Source organism: Peromyscus maniculatus, chromosome X (assembly GCF_049852395.1).
Source record: "Peromyscus maniculatus bairdii isolate BWxNUB_F1_BW_parent chromosome X, HU_Pman_BW_mat_3.1, whole genome shotgun sequence".
NCBI classification, from domain to species: domain Eukaryota; kingdom Metazoa; phylum Chordata; class Mammalia; order Rodentia; family Cricetidae; genus Peromyscus; species Peromyscus maniculatus.
Genome location: NC_134875.1, coordinates 88,960,989 through 88,978,232, shown reverse-complemented (window position 1 = coordinate 88,978,232; position 17,244 = coordinate 88,960,989). Strand labels below are relative to the sequence as shown.

Below are 17,244 nucleotides of genomic sequence, written 5' to 3'. Positions count from 1 at the left end.
GTATTCCATTTTCTTCCTGGTGTAGTCTATTCGTGATGCTTTCCATTGTGTTTTTATTTGACACACTGAATTCTGAAGGTTGAACATTCATATTTTTTCTAAATTTTAATTTTCCTGTTGAACTGTTTGTCTATGTTACAGATTTCCACCCACCTGTGATGCTGACATTCTCATCTATGTTGCGCTCTGCTTCAGGTCCTTAAGTAATCTCCTGACAGAGAAAACAACTTTAAAGATAACAAAACTATAGCAAGTAAGATGTGTAAATGTTTAAAAATTGATTAATCTCACTATAATCACATCAAATGGCAAAATTCCTGTGTTCTATGAAGTTCAAAGTTACTTTTGATAAATGTAGAAGTATTAACTGAATGAAGTAAAGAAAGTGATAGGGAAAGTCAAAAAAGAAAGAAAACTCTAGTAGAAAATCTTGAAGAATAGAGAAAATTAGCATGCTCTGGAGACAATAGATATAAATATGCACAGTAAAGAAAATTGCATAATCAAAATTACATAAAGAACAAAATCTTATAATCTGTTTTAAGTATAATGAAAGGAAAAACAAAAGGTCAAATGAAAAGGAACCCTGAATCTCAAAACATTATGGGTTTAGCATCATTTTAAGCTGTTTGTCAAAAATATATAGGAGTCTCGCTAATGAGACTCCGGGAGCTCCACCCGGGGCCTAGCCGTTAGTGAGAAAGAGGAAGGTTTATATGAGCAAGAATTGTTGAAACAAAGGTTGGATAAAGCACAGGGACAAATAGCCAAACAAATGGAAACACATGAACTATGAACCAAAGGCTGAGGGGCCCCCAACTGGATCAGGCCCTCTGAATAGGTGAGACAGTTGATTGGATTGATCTGTTTGGGAGGCATCTAGGCAGTGGTACCAGGTCCTGTGCTCATTGCATGAGTTGGCTGTTTGAAATCTGGGGCTTATGCAGGGACACTTGGCTCAATCTGGGAGGAGGGGACTGGACCTGCCTGGACTGAGTCTACCAGGTTGATCTCAGTCCTCGGAGGAGGCTTTGCCCTGGAGGAGGTAGGAATGGGGGATGGGCTGGGGGGAAGGGGAGGAGGCAGGAGGGGGGAGAACAAGGGAATCTTTGGCTGATATGTAGAACTGAATGGTATTGTAAAATAAAATAAAAAAAAAGAATCACAAATATATATATATATATATGAGTCTTCCAGACTGAAGAGCTAGCCAACATTTGCAAATGTTAGAGCAGTTTGCTCAATAATCTTGACATTGTTTTAGAGTTTTCATTTTGTTGCATACCAAGATTCACTTTATACAGTTTTCAACCTTGTTGCCTGTGGGTCAGAAAAGTTCTCACTTGCTCCAGACATTCCTCAATTTGTATATCTTGAAATGGTTACTGTATAACCAAAGGATATTTCCTTAGTGTGGAAAAGACAGGTGAACATGGGAATATGTTTCTGGAGGACTTGACTCAGTTCACTCTGATACTTGTCAGGATTAAATATCATGTGGAAAGGAGATGGCCGAAGATAATATCCATTAGATCTTGGCTAATACAAGGATCTATCTGGTGAGCAATATATGTTCATAGTAGAGAATCTGTATCGTTCATGGCTCTCAGTGATATTGTGCTCTGGGCTAGTGATCTCAGAAGTTATTTAGCTCCTTGCTAAAGAGGGCAGGACTGCCAACTTCTGAATGTTGTGTTGTCTGAGCTTCTTCATTCATCTACATTTATTCTCCTCACATCTCTAGCAGTCTTGGGCAGCCACTTCTCACCTCAGAGCTCTGAGAAGTTAACTCTAGGCTCCTTGACTTATTTCTCTTGTGTATTAAATTCCTAGGGGAGCTCAATCCAATGGATGGAAATAGAATGTATTATATTCAGTGAGATAACCAGGGTCCTGAAAGACAAATGTCTTACGTTCTTTCTCATTTGAGACTTCTTAGTTTCAAATCTTCAGATATAAGTGTGGTCCTCACCTCTCAACAAGGAAACTTCTCATTGTAACAGATGGGAACTATTACAAACAAAAAACAAAAACTAAAACCTGAATTAATCAAAATGCAGAGTTATGGAGCCCAGTGGCAACTGATACATCTATAATATAACTCCTGAACATAAGGTTCAGGTTTCATTGTAGAAGAAATAGTGGAAAGATTCTAAAAGTCAGAGGATCAGGGAGTTTGTTGTGACATTGTCTCTCTTAAGGAATATCAGAAGCTATACCCATATGGTCTCACCACCATGACTGTCTAAACATGAGCTGAATAAGAATGACACTTAGAGTAATATGTTAGTAGATAGTAGAAAGCCCATGAAAACTCAATGCTACACAAAGAACTCCAGGCAACCAAGGAATGCTGAGAGTGGGATAAATTTTCTTCCCCAGAGAAAAGCACATCAATTGATTACCTAATACCAAATGGTCTGAAAACATAGCACACAATTGATATTCCATAAATTGAGTAGATTGTATTTACATATATATGTATATATATGTATATATATATATATATATTTGAAGAAAATCTTTTTTGCATGAATTTGAAAGAGAGCAAGGGTGTATTGGAGGGTTTGGAAAGAGAAAAGTGAAAGGAGAAATGATGTAAGTATAGGGAAATTTCAAAAAGATAAAAAGAAACATTTTTTAAAGAACCCATATGGAAACTTACTGCTATAGAAGCTTCTTTCTTCTTTCTGTAGAGAATAATTAGCATAGGGACCTACAAGTGAGCAATGTACAGAGAGTGAGACACTTTGGAGTACTCAGTGATAAACCCATCCCCTCAAAGCTCAGATCTCTATGCAGAAGAGAAAACAGATAGGTTGCAAGAGCAGTAGGGAAATGAATGGCTCCAAGGAAGCAGTATCTTCCAGAAACAACTAGACTGATACACATATGAACTCAAAGAGATTGCAGCAGAATGCACAAGGCCTGTACGTGTTTAAGCCAGATGGGGTTCAAACCAAAGGAAGGGCCCCTACATTAGTAATAATCAAGTAAAAAAAAAATAGGAGCTCAGTGACTATACAAGGTTCACAAGTTGTTAATTAAGTTGTTAATTATCACCAGAAGGAGAAACCCAATCAAAGTTATTCTAAGGTAAATGGAATAGAAAAGTTTGAAATTTAAATATGTATTTGCCTGTAAAGACCAACATCTTTTCTTATCACTCATGGTTCCATGGCCTCCTTTCTATCTTCATTCATATGTTCTCCCAGAGCTTCCCTTCATGGCTGATGCCCAAAGCCAGCTGGTTATTCTCATTCCAAATCAAAGATGAAGACCTAGAAAAAGGCTCATTCCCAAGAAGAAGTATATATGAATAAATTCTGCATTAATGGCTCTACCTGAAACTTTTAGAGAACTAAACATCAGAGAGCAAAATAAACCTAACTTGATATATAGGAGAATTCAGTAAGATAAAATTCCCTTCTTTGCAAAGACTGTCCAATGAAATATAAGTTGTTCAGGAAATTGAATGAAAAGGTTTTTAATGACAATCTTAATGTCTACTACCATTACTGTGAAGTCCAGTTGAGTAAAATAAGATTCATGTCTTCTATTGGAGTGGTCAGGTAATCATGATAAACATATAATTTTCTAGGATATTTTCCTTCATGTGCCTGAACACCAAATGTTGCTGAAACTCCACACAGTTTCACCTTATCATTGCTATCGTTATGTATGGGAGAAGAAATAACATTAAGAACACCGGGAGTTTGGCATCATGTTTTTCACATCAAGCAAAGAGCAAAGAAGTAAACTAGAATTCCAAGCCCTGACTAACAACCGCAAATTGAAAACTTTCAAGTATAGTACATTTGAACCACAGGGTCTATGTGATGCAAAGGAAGCCTGGGGACCAATTTCACACTACTTACATGGTGGGAGAGTTTCAAGCTAGGAAATTATCACCGAAACACTTTCCTAAGCCAGTAAAACTGGCTGGACTTTGACAGAGGCAATCTCAAACTGTTTCAGCATGTTTTTCTTTTAATCTAGGGTTGTGAACTCCCACCGAAAGCAATCACCACTTCAAAACAGCTCACAGTAGAGAGTTTCAAGATGGAAAGCACTGATATGAAAACTGGAGAGTTTATATAGATGCATTCACATATTGAAAATTAAGGATCCAAAAATATTATGAAAGAACATTTGTAAACTGTGTTTCAGATGTCTAAAGGGATTAAGAAAAATGGTATGGTGGCACATGTCTCAAACCTCATCATTTAGCTGGGAAAGGGCAGGACATTCTCATGTTTGATGTTAGCATGAGCTGCATAGTGAGTTACAGGCCAGTTTTTCTACATAGAAAGACATTGCCCCAAACAAACAACAAAGCTATATTTAAAACAATAACAGAGTATGATGCAAACAGGTGGACTTGCAACACAGCCATGAAGTGTGAGCTTGCATGTAGTTGATGAAGGAACCTCTATTTACTTCCCCCTATAAAAAATAATCCAAAAAAGTATAAGCAGCAACTTTTAGCCTAGAATACTTGAGAGAGAGTGCTTGAGTGTAATGTAAATAAAATGTATCTGTAAAATACTAAGACACAAATCACACTATTAAGAAGGGAACAATGCACATTGCATTGACTATCTGTGGAACAGAAACAATAAATACTACATTTCTAGCAGCTATCATTAATATCTCATATTCCACAAGGTTTCTTTTTTCCTGCTAAAGATTCCAGTGGACTCTGGACCCGGATATGGAAGTTGAAAGGTAGTGAGGATCATTGATTTACTCCAGGGGGGAGAATTCACCTTGTGCCATTTTCTACACATTCTGGTACATAGAATGCAATTTTAAGAATATCTCCCATTCAGAGCCCATAGAACAGTGATTTTCAACCTTCCTAATGCTGTGATCCTTTAACACAATTCCTCATGTGGTGATTACCACCAACCATAAAATTATTTTTATTGCTACTTCATAACTTTATGTTTTCTGTTATTAATCATAATGTAAATATCTGTGTTTTCCTATAGTCTTAGGTGACCCCTGTGAAAGGGTCACTTGACCCCCCAAAGAGGTAGTGACCTACAAGTTGAGAACTGCTCCTGTAAAAACTGATAGGTACTGGATTCCAATACTTGTTGTGTCAATCCCACCAACAATCATCAGAATGTCCCTGTTCTTGTTGCCATACATGCTGCACCATTTCCCCACTGGCCAATCAGAATGTTTGTGACTCCATGGAAACAGACATGTACTCCATCTTCATTGATGTGTACAACATGCACACCAAATATGACTGCCCTGAGCTATCCAGCCATATGAGGCTATTAGACATTGAATGTTGCTTTGTCATAGCAGCCAGGTATGATATATCTTCATAGGCCTGCAAAAGCAGTCCTGGTATCTGTCAACCTTCAGACTCAAATGTTTGCTATGATAATATATTTTGGTAAGGTTCCAACCCAAGGTAGCCATAAGGTAATGATCTGTGATCAGGCTTTATTGACAGGAACAGCATATCATGGCTATCCAGACATGCTGGTGTGATTTAGCCTTATTAAAACACTTTCCATTAGCCAATACTTACTAGTGAAGTCCTGCCCCAACATGTCCTTCAGGCACTGATAGGTACCCTGCATCCCTGTCCACACTGGACATACTCAGATCCACTATTAAATTTGTTCAACATAGGATGTATGTAGTATAGTGACTGAAACAATTCCAAAAGATCTCTGTAGCCATGACCACAAAAATGCATGTTAGCAACAAAAACATTTACTACAGCACAAGCAATTATATAGAGACTGCACTACTGAGACAGCATAGAGCCAAAGTCAGTGTAGTTTACTCAAAAAAGTCACGAGGACAAATCTTGAGAAGAAAATATTTCACTGTGAATGCCACTATATAAAATTGGAAAAGACAAGTTACAAGATGCACAATACATGTTAAATGTAAAATTTCTACAAAGGAACACCAACCATCTCTATTGACATACTCCCCCCCTGAGAGAAATAAATTTCCCATAAAAAGGTAAAATAATAATTTGAAGAAAGTTCAGTGAGATGGAACATAGTGTAGATCAAAAACTGGAAAAATAATCTGTGACCAGAATAAAAATGCAAGGGGTTTGAAATTGTAAAAAAAAAAATTGTGGGGCTGAAGGGTTCAGTAAACTAAAAAAAAATACATAGAATTAATCTTCAGTAATATACTACTTCAAGGAGAATGAATTTCTGAATTTGAATACAAAGCTTTAAAAATAGCTGATACAGGTGAAAAAAACCTAGGAAACATAAGAAAAACCATTAAGGAAACAAATATTTACATTATAGATGTTCTGAAAGAAGATGAGTACTGAAAAGGGACACAATCAATTTAACAATAACAGTAACAGAAAAAAAAACAGATTTCCCATATCTTTGAAGATATTCAGGCATCTAGATCTAGGATGCCCAAAGGGTTCCAATTCTATTCTATCAAAAATATTTTCCCTCAGCATACATAATTAAATTGCCGAAAGTTCAAGGAAAACAGACAATGGTAAAGACAGCAAGAGAAAACAATCAAGTCACATAGAACAAAACCTCATTAGGAAAGAAATTTCTAGCATAAATATTATAAACCAGGGCAGAAAATGATACGAAAGGAAAGCAACTGCCTACTAATTGCCAGAAAGAGCTAGCTTCAGAAACAAACAAACAAAAAATAAAGATTTTATTAGAGAAGCAGTATCATCGGGATTCTAATACCACAAGGTGAGCCTTACAAAAGTATGTCACATCTTGAACTAACAGGATTAAATATGCCACCATGTAAGCATGTGAAAGTACAAAATCTGCTAATTTAACCAATACACAAAAGAAGAACAGAATGAAAACTTATTGAGTTTGCCTGATAGGTAAGAATGTTTCCCATGCTCTAGTGGATGGTCCCACACCCTAGTACTAGTTGGACTTAATGGGTTCTCAAAATGCAACAACAAAAAGACAGACATGAAGTTGGGGAAAAATATCCTCCTAGGGTAGTTGGAAGGAAAAATGAGGGTTGGGTATGATCATATTTCATTGCACACACATGAAATTCTTAATAGTAAATACAAATATCAATAAAGACAATAAATTAAAACTTACCAAGTTTGCTTAGGCAACACACACATAACAATTTCTTACTCAAAGGGCAGAATGAAATATTGGATGAGATGCAATAATTAAAATTTAATTTTAAAAAAATTTAAAATTTTTTGAAAAATTTGAAAAAATTTCAGCTTATGCATTCTTTGGTTGAGGGTGTCTAGGTTGTTTCCAGGTTCTGACTATTACAAATAAAGCTGCTATGAACATATCCGAGCAAATGTCCTTGTGGTATGATTGAGCATCCTTTGAGTATATGTCCAAGAGAGGTAATGATGGGTCTTGAAGTAGATTGATTTCCAATGTTCTGAGAGACCACCATATTGACTCCCAAGTGACTGTACAAGTTTGCACTCCCATTAGGAATTGAGGGGTGTTCCCTTTGCTTAACATCCTCTCCAGCATCAGCTGTCATTTGTATTTCTGATTTTAGCCATTCCGACATGTGTAAGCTGGAATCTCAAAGTAATTTTGATTTGCATTTCCCTGATGGCTAAGGATATTGAACATTTCTTTAAGTGTTTATCTACCATTTGAGATTCTTCTTTGAGAATTCTCTGTTTAGGTCAGTATCACATTTTTTAATTGGATTATTTGGTTTTTTGATGTCTAGTTTTTTGAGTTACACAATGGAGTATTACTCAGCTGTTAAAAACAATGGCATCAGGAAATTTAAAGGCAAATGGAAAACAACATCCTGAGTGAGGTAACCCAGACACAGATAGACAATCATGGTATGTTGTTGGGGGCCATCTCACCCCCACATTTCCCCAGATTACTCTTGAGTAGAGCCAGCAGGAAATATTAGATAGAAGGATAGAGGGGAGAGAAAAAGATAGAAAATACAATATAGCCTCAAGGGTCTCTGCCAAAGGGTTTTTAAAGGAATGCCAAGGGGTGGAGCAAAAGACCTCCCACTAGCACAGCCAAGTGCAGACCATGTCAGACACCTGGTAGCAGGCCCATGATCCAATCATCCTCTTTATGCAGACGTGCTGGGTAAAGCCACTAGAAACCTAAATGGGCTCCAACAGTATGTACTCACTTGTAAGTAGATATTAGCTGTAAAGTAAAGGATAACTGTGCTGCAATCAACAGACCCAGAGAGGTTAGGTAACACGGAGGGCCCAAGGAGGGATGCATGGCTCTCTCTGGGAAGGGGAAATAGAGATCTCCTAGTTGGACTGTTGGCTGATATACAATGGAACTTGAGGGACTGGGTTGAGAGTGGATGGAGGGGGAGACTGCTGAGAAAGATGACTGGAAAGGGGAGGCTTTATGTAGTTAGGTAGAAACCTGGTGCAAGGGAAACTTCCAGGAGCCTACAATGATGGGCCCAACTAAGACTGCTGGCAGCAGTGGATACATAGCCTGAACTTGCCATCTCTTGTGATCAGATTGGTGACACCCCTGGTTGTCATCACGGAGTCTTCATCTAGTTACTGATAGAGGCAGATTCAGAGACCCATGGCAGACATTAGCCTGAGCTCGGTGAGTCCTACAAAGGAGAGGGAGGAGGGATTGTAGGTGCCAGAAGGGTCAAGGACATCTGAGGAAAACCCACAGAAATGGCTAGCCTGGCTCATGGGAACTCAGAGTCTGAACTAACATCCAGGGAGCCTGCATGGGACTGACCTAGGCCCTCTGCATATATGTGACAGTTGTGTAGCTTGGGCTGTATGTGGGACTCCTGACAATGGGAGTAGGTGCTGTCCTTGGTAATTTGGCTGGATCTTGGGATTATATTCCTCATCTGGCTTGCCTTCCCAAGCCCAAGTACAAGGAGAGGTACTTAGTCTTATGGCAAACAGTTTGATATGTCATGCTTTGCCCATGGGAGGCCTTGCTCCTTTCTGAGCAAATATGGAGGAGGGGTAAACTGAGGGGGGCAGAAAGGAGGTGGGGGAGGGAGTAGAAGGATAGGAGGGAGGGGAGGCTTTGGTCAGGATGTAAAATAAATAAATAAATTAAATTTAAAACATCAGCTTAAAAGAAACTGAATCCACTGCAAATAATATACAGATTAAAAGTGAAATGATCAAAAACATCCATACAAACTGAAACCACAAATGAGCAGGATAACTATACCTAAACCAGAAGTCAAACAATGAAATGAGATGAATAAAGTCAGTACATTGTGAGAAAGGAATCAGTTATTAAAAAAGTAAAAATTCTATGTGAGTACTTAATTCCAGACCATGAATTTTTTTTTCCGAGACAGGGTTTCTCTTGTGTAGCTTTGCGCCTTTCCTGGAACTCACTTGGTAGCCCAGGCTGGCCTCGAATTCACAGAGATCTGCCTGGCTCTGCCTCCCGAGTGCTGGGATTAAAGGCGTGCGCCACCACCGCCCAGCCAAGACCAACCAATCTTTCTCATTAGATATTAGTGAAGAGTTAGACACCAATTCACGAATAGCTGGCACTAAAAAAAAAAAAAAAACCTCATGTTCATTGGTGGACATCTTATAAATAAAAAGCAACAGATAATGTTAGAGTTACACTATAAAATAAATGGGCCTAGTACACAGTTTCAAGAAATTTCATCTAAAAGTACAATTTCAAAACATATTCTTTTCAGCAGCATGTAGAATATTCTCTAGAATATATGATATGTTAGGCCACAAAACAAGTCTCAATAAATTAAATAAAAACAAAAACAATAAAAAAAACATATAAAGCTTCTTGATTACATTTGAGTAAGACTGGAAATAAACATATGATTTTCAGAAATTATAACCATATGTAGAAATTAAAGATTTTCATGAATCAACAATAAGTAATAAAGTATTGAAATGAAGAAAAGCTCTTGAAACAAATGTAAACAGATATATAGCATGTGAAGTACTAAGTGGGTAGTTTATATCAATAAGTGCCTGCATAAAAAAGGAGGAAGATCTCCAATCAACAACCCAATGACATGCCTCAAATAAGTAGAAAAGCACAAAAAATGAACATAGAAACAGCATAAAAAAGAAGTAGCACACAAAAGAACATGTATTAATGACACAAAAACAAAAAGTACAAAAGATTAACAAATTATGATGTTTTTAATAGATAAAATTCAAAACTTTTTGGCTACATGAACCAAAAAGAAAAGACCTAAATAAAACAAATAAGATATGAAAAGGGATATATTAAATCTGATGTCACAGAAATACAGAGGAAAATTATCAACTAGTATACATGACTGTATGTTACTGAATTGGAAATTCTAAAAGAAATGCATACATCTCTCATGACACATAAGCTACCAAATTTAACCATAATGTGATAGCAAACTGAACTGATAGTACAGAGATTATTACAGGAAAGCATAACTACTCATAATACAGAGATCACCTAATTGTGGGATGTTGTCTTAAGGTCTCTATTAAAAAGAAATTGTGAAAAAAACACCATGACCATGACAACTCTTATAAAGGAAAACATTTACTTGGGGCTGGCTTACATTTCAGAAGTTTAGTCCATTATAATCATGGCTGGAAGCATGGCAGCATGCAGGTAGACATGGTGCTGGAGAAGGAGCTGAGAGTTCTACATCCTGATTGGCAGGCAGCAGGAAGAGAATGCTACACTGGACCTAGCTTGAGCATCTGAGTCCTCAAAGCCTGACCCCACTAACACACTTTCTTGCACAAGGCCACACCTACTTCATCAAGGCCACACCTCCTAATAGTGCCACTCCCTATGGCCCAAGCATCCAAACACATGTATCTATGGGGGTCATTCCTGTTCAAATCACCACAGGTGTCAAGCCCCAACAGATCCATATGTGATACAACTCCTTAACCAAAGACTTATGGAACATCACAAAAGAGGGGCAAAAAGAGTAAATGCCAGATGACTGGGAAGTCTGATCTGAGATTGTGTCTCCTAGAAATAATAAGGAAGCTACACCCACGATGCCTCAACAATATGGATATCAAAAGAAGATTTGTGCAAATAGACAAGATAAAGACAGAAGGGGAGATCTCAAGGGGCACCACCACTAGACAAATAACTGCAGGCAACTGCTATGTGCTGAGAGAGAGAGAATTAGTCTTCCACACAGATAAGCTCCCTAATTGGTTTTCCAATACCAAATTGGAAATGGTCATATCTGAAATCACATACACATAAGCAACACCAAATAGACTCAGCAAATCATATTTATATTTATGTGTATATGCATTTGAAACAATAATAATCAAAGAAAAAAGGCTGTGAATTTGGATGGGATAGAGGAGAATATTGAATTGGTTGGATGGAAGGAGGGAAATTATGTAATGACCTATGTGAAAGAGGAGGCAGAAAGAACGTGAAGAGCCAGGGGTAGTAAATGACTAAGAAAATAGTGTCAGCAGTCTAAGCTTGGGTTATCCTTGTGGATTTCTGGGAACTTCCCTAGCACCTGATAGTAGAGAGGGTGCCTGAACTGGTTTACCCCAGTAATCAGAGTGGTGAATACCCTAACTGTCATCATAGAACCTTTCTCCAGTAACTGATGGGAGCAGATGCAGAGATCCACTGCCAAACACCAGGCTGAGCTCCAGGAGTCCAGTCAAAAAGAGAGAAGAGGGATTTTGGGAGCAAGGGGAATCAAGACCATGATGGGGAAACCTACAGAGACAACCAAACCAAACTAGTGGGAACTCATGAACTTTAGACCAACAGCTGTGGAGCTTCCACAGGCCTGTACTAGGACCTCTGCTTAAGTGAGACAGCTGTATAGCTTAACCTACTTAAAGGGAACCCTAGCAGTAGGATCACGATCCATCCCTGGTATATGAGCTGGTTTTTCGGAGCCCATCACCTATGGTGGGACACCTCTCACAGCCTTGATGCAGGGGGAGTGGCTTGGACCTGCCTCTATTGAATATACCAGGCTCTGCTGACTCCCCAGGGGAGGGCTTACCTTCTTGTAGGAGGGAATGGGAGGTGGATTAGGGGGAGGCTGGAAGGCTTGGAGGAGGGAAGAGGGGGATCTGTGATTGGTATGTAAAATGAATAAAAAATTTCTTAATTAAAAATAGAAAACAGTGTCTTCTAGACACAATGGGGCGGATGCAAATACAAATCCACAGAGACCATCAGTGGGACTGTTCTACACAAAAATCCACAGAGACCGTGACAGTATGTACAAGATGTGTACAAATTCACGGCAGATGAAATCCCAGCACAGAGAAAGGAAGTAGGAACAAAGACCCACCCCTATCTAAGAAGTTATTTGCAATTTGTAGTTGATATCTGCTGAGAATAAAAGAAATCAGTTTTTTCCCAATGGAGTGACACTGGATGCATCAACCACATTCCAGGGCAGGCCTCATACTCAGGAAAAGTTGAACAACAACAATAACAAGAAAAATTGGACTCCATGTTTTTCTGTGCTTTCTTTTGTTACGCTTTGCTATTTTGTTGTTCTTTGAAAGAGAGAGATAACATGGACTTTGTTTGGTAGAGAGTTAGGAAGGATCTAGGATGACTTGGCAAATGGAAAAGATCAAAATGCATTGAATTAAAATTTAAAGGTAATAAAAATATATGATTTTTAAAAAGTAGCTTATACTCAGGTGCCCTATATGTGTTGACAATGCTTTCTCCCAGAAGTCCTGTGTTATTAAATGAAAATCTTCATGCTAAGTATAGGATACATCTTCATGAGTTATTGGACAAGGAGATCTCAAAGCTCCACAGAATAGCACAGGTGATTGTCATTGCTCTTGTGTGCCTACTCAGTTGATAGAGCATGAGACTCTTAATCTCAGAGTCGTGGGTTCGTGTCCCACATTGAGTGCCACTAATTTATGGCCAATCAAAGTGAGTCTATCAAATGGGAAACAGAATTTATTAAGATATAAATTGAGGAAATACATTCACGAATACAGAATGGTGTAGACAGCAAAAGTTGTCCTCTAATCTGACTGGGAGCAAATCTACCTCACAGGCAGGAGGAGGGAGAAGGGGCATGGGACCCTTCTCCAACTCCTTAGAAAAGGTCATGTACAACAGCAGGAAGCACCACTTCCTTTGGGCCCTATAGCCCAAGTCATGGTTGGAGGAAATACCACTACAGGTTCAAAATAATGCACTTTTTCTTTTTTTTAGACATAGAGAAATTAAGCTGGAAATGACTTAAAAACTTCTGCCAGTGCTCATAATATTTGAAGGGGCTATTTTCCAGGCTATTTTCAGGCTGCTGGGGAGAAAAGCCATCAATGGTTTTTCTCAGTGGTGAAGATTCAAAAGAATGCAATTGGTGAAGTAGAGCATTCTTTCATGAGAAAGTGCTGAACAAATTTATAGAGAGAATATATCTTAACATAAATAAGGCCATTTATAATAAAAAGTTGCATTAAGCTGAACAGAGAAAAGGTTAAAGCTTTTGAAGAGCAAGAACAAGATAGAATGTCCACCTTCACCACTTTAAAACAATGTTTGAAACTGAAATATAATTACATCACTTTTCATCCTCCTTTTCCCTGTCTAGCCCATCCCAGCTAACTTCCCTCAGACTTCCTCTATGCTCCCACTCTTACACTGATGCCTTCTTTCTCTTTGATTATTATTGTTACGTGTATATATATGTAGGTATGTATATGTACAAATATATATATATATATATATATATATATATATATATATATATCCAATTTTCTGGATCCATTTTTGTTGTTTTTATGTAAATTGTTTCAGGAATGAACACTCTGCATTGGATAAATAAGAAGCTTCATCCCTGGTAGAGGTTAACTCTGCTTCTCCTAGAAGTTGTTAGTTACCTGTAGTTCTTTGTCTAGATGGGGGCCCCATGGAAAAATTCCCCTTGCACATTAAATTTCCATTGATACTGTCATTGTTCAGGTCTTATTCATGCAATGATTTCTAGGAGAGACTGTTTCATGAAAGACTTCTTGGCATTCTGACTATTATGAATTTTTGACCCCCTCTTCTGTGATGTTCCCTGAGCCATAGATGCAGGAGCTTTGTGTGTGTGTGTGTGTGTGTGTGTGTGTGTGTGTGTGTGTGTTAAAGGAAGTCAAGCCACTTGGGTTACACTGTTCCTCACAAGAACAATAGACTAACAAAAATACCAGTACAAATTAGAAGAAACCCTCCTTTCAAAGGGTTGGTCTGGGTAGTTCAAGTGACTCCCAAAATAATAGAGATTATCACTGTAGCCCTTGATTGCCTCTCATGGGTTGAGGATGAGCCTTTATTGTTGAAGACAATACACACTTAGGACAGAATACTCAGATGATTCAAGCTAGATCTGACAAGAAAGCAGTTAAACTCCTTAGCTACAACAGCCATGAAACACAATGACTAGCATGGCAAGATATTTAAAAATGCAGTAAGTGGCATTCACATGCCGGTGGCATATTTTTGACCTCCACATGTGTACTGCAGAATACACTGTGGGTCAGAGGACAACTTGTGGGAGGCAGTTTTGTTGTTTGACCACATGGGTTGTAGAGATTGAACTCAGGTGATCAGGCTTGGAATGAAATGTCTTCACCCACTGAACAGTCTTTCTGATTCAACACCATCTTTGAAATGATTGGCAGGCATCCATAAGCGAAAAACCTGTATTATTCACCAGTTTTCACCTCAAGTTAGATTTAAAAAATTAAAAAATAATGCCTATAAGTATAAAACTTCTGGAAGAAAAAAATAGGGGATTCACTATTAGAATGGACAGCAATTTGTCTGAATATGAATCAAAAGCAAAAATTAAAGACTGGGATTATAACAAGTTAAAGAGGAAAAGATCTGTCCAACAGGGTTACGCACAACTAATGGAGTGAAGATAAAACCTATACAAAGAAAGAAATTATGTGCAAAATGTACAGCTGACAAGATGTTGACATCTAGAATACACACACACACACACACACACACACACACACACACACACACACACACACACTCACACACACACATCCAAAAATTCACTAGTAAAACAAAGCTATAAGAAACTTCACAGGCCAGTTGTCTGGAGGTTGTGGCTGCAGAGGATCTCCCTGAAAAGCTGTGAGGATGTTGTCCATGTGCGTCACTGCAGCTGTGGCCGGTGTCCTACCTCGAAGGGCAGGGCTGGTCTCCAAAAATGCTCTGGGGACATCCTTCATTGGTTCAAGAAATCTCCATGCCTCTAATACTCAACTTCAGAATACTGCCACTGCTGAGATGTCTTCCATTCGTGAAGAGCAGATTCTTGGAGCTGACACATCTGTTGACCTCAAAGAGACTGGGCGTGTCTTAAGTATTGGTGATGGTATTGCCCGAGTACATGGGCTGAGGAATATTCAAACAGAGGAAATGGTAGAATTTTCTTCAGGCTTAAAGGGTATGTCCCTGAACTTGGAACCTGACAATATTGGAGTTGTCATGTTTGGAAATGATAAGCTAATTAAAGAAGGTGATATTGTGAAGAGAACGGGAGCCATTGCAGATGTTCCAGTTGGTGAGGAACTGTTGGGCCATGTCGTTGATGCCTTTGGTAATGCCATTGATGGAAAGGGTCCAGTTTGTTCCAAGACCTGTAGACAAGTAGACCTCAAAGCCCCTGAAATCATTCTCCAAATCTCAGTGCTGTAACCAATGCAGACTGGCACTGAGGCTGTGGTCAGCATGAGGTTATTATTGGTGATAGACAGACTGGGAAAACATCAATTGCTGTCAACACAATCATCAACCAGAAACTTCTCATTGATGGAAAGAAGAAGCTGTACTGTATCTATGTTGCTATTGATCAGAAATGGCCCACTGTTGTCCAGTTGGTGAAGAGACTGACAGATGCAGATGCCATGAAGAACACCACTGTGGTGCCAGCTTCTGCTTCTGGTGCTGCTCCACTCAGTATTTGGCTCCTTATACTGGTTGCACCATGGGAGAATATTTTAGAGATAATGGCATGCATGCTTTGATCATCTATGATGATTTATCCAAACAGGCTGTGGCTTACCGCCAGATGTGTCTCTTGTTGTGCCAACCCTCTGGTCGTGAAGCCTGTCCTGAAGATGTGTTTTACCTGCACACTTGGCTGCTGATGAGAGCAGCCAAGCTGAATGATTCTTTTTGTGGTGGCTCTTTGACTGCCTTACCAGTCACAGAAACCCAGGCTGGTGATGTGTCCACTTACATTCCAACAAATGTTATTTTATCACTGATGGACAGATCTTCTTGGAAACAGAATTGTTCTATAAAGGCATTTACCCTTCCATTAATGTGGGTTTGTCTGTATCTCAGTCATGTCAGATCTGCTGCCAGACCAGGGCCATGAGATAGGTGGCGGGTACCATGAAGCTGGAGTTGGCTCAGTATCAGGAGGTTGCTGCAACTCATGGTGTGTGTCTGACTGAGTTGTTAAAGTAAGGGCAGTACCCTCCCATGGCTATTAAAGGACATGTGGCTGTTATCTGTGCAGGTGTGAGGGGTTATCTTGATAAACTGGATCCCAATAAGATCACAAAGTTTAAGAATGTTTTGTTTCATGTTATCAGCCAGCATCAGTCCCTCTTGGACAATATCAGAACTGACAGGAAAAATCTCAAAGCAATCAGATGCAAAGCTGAAAGAGATTGTAACAAACTTCTTGGCTGGTTTTGAACCATAAAGCCCCATGAATCCATGTCAGACACTGCTTTGGTTTTGTCATTTATTCTGGTAAAATCAGCTCCATTTGTAAAGGATTGCCCTCGTCCTCCTGATGTACAGAAATCACATAAATAAAAGTTCCATATTATGTGATTTAAAAACTTCACAAAACAAATAGACCAATTAAAATGGACAATAAATGTAAATAGGCATTTCTCAAGAGACGTCATGCAAATTACCACCAAATTTCTGTAAAAATTATAGAACATTACTGATTATTATGGAAATTCAAATAAAAACCATAGTGAGATATTGCCTTATGGCAGTTCCATTGGATAAATTTTTGAAGGGTAAACATGAAAAGTTCTGGTAAAGGTATGAAGAAAGGAAGATTTTTGCAAAATGTTAGGAGGATTGATAAAGTAGTATACAGTGTCTATGAAAAAGATAATAGAACCACCATTATAAAGTAAAAGTAAGGGTACCATTTGGTCAATCAATATCATTGCTGAGTTTATAAAGAAAATGAAATAAGAATGTTGAAAAAAATATGTGCAGTCTGTGTTTACTGCCT

The 17,244-nt window shown here is 38.6% G+C and overlaps 1 pseudogene; it reads left to right on the top strand.

Annotated features, from left to right (window-relative positions):
• The first annotated feature begins 15,110 nt into the window (after positions 1-15,110).
• Positions 15,111-16,701, top strand: LOC102923208 (ATP synthase F(1) complex subunit alpha, mitochondrial pseudogene; annotated as a pseudogene).
• Positions 16,702-17,244: the final 543 nt, after the last annotated feature.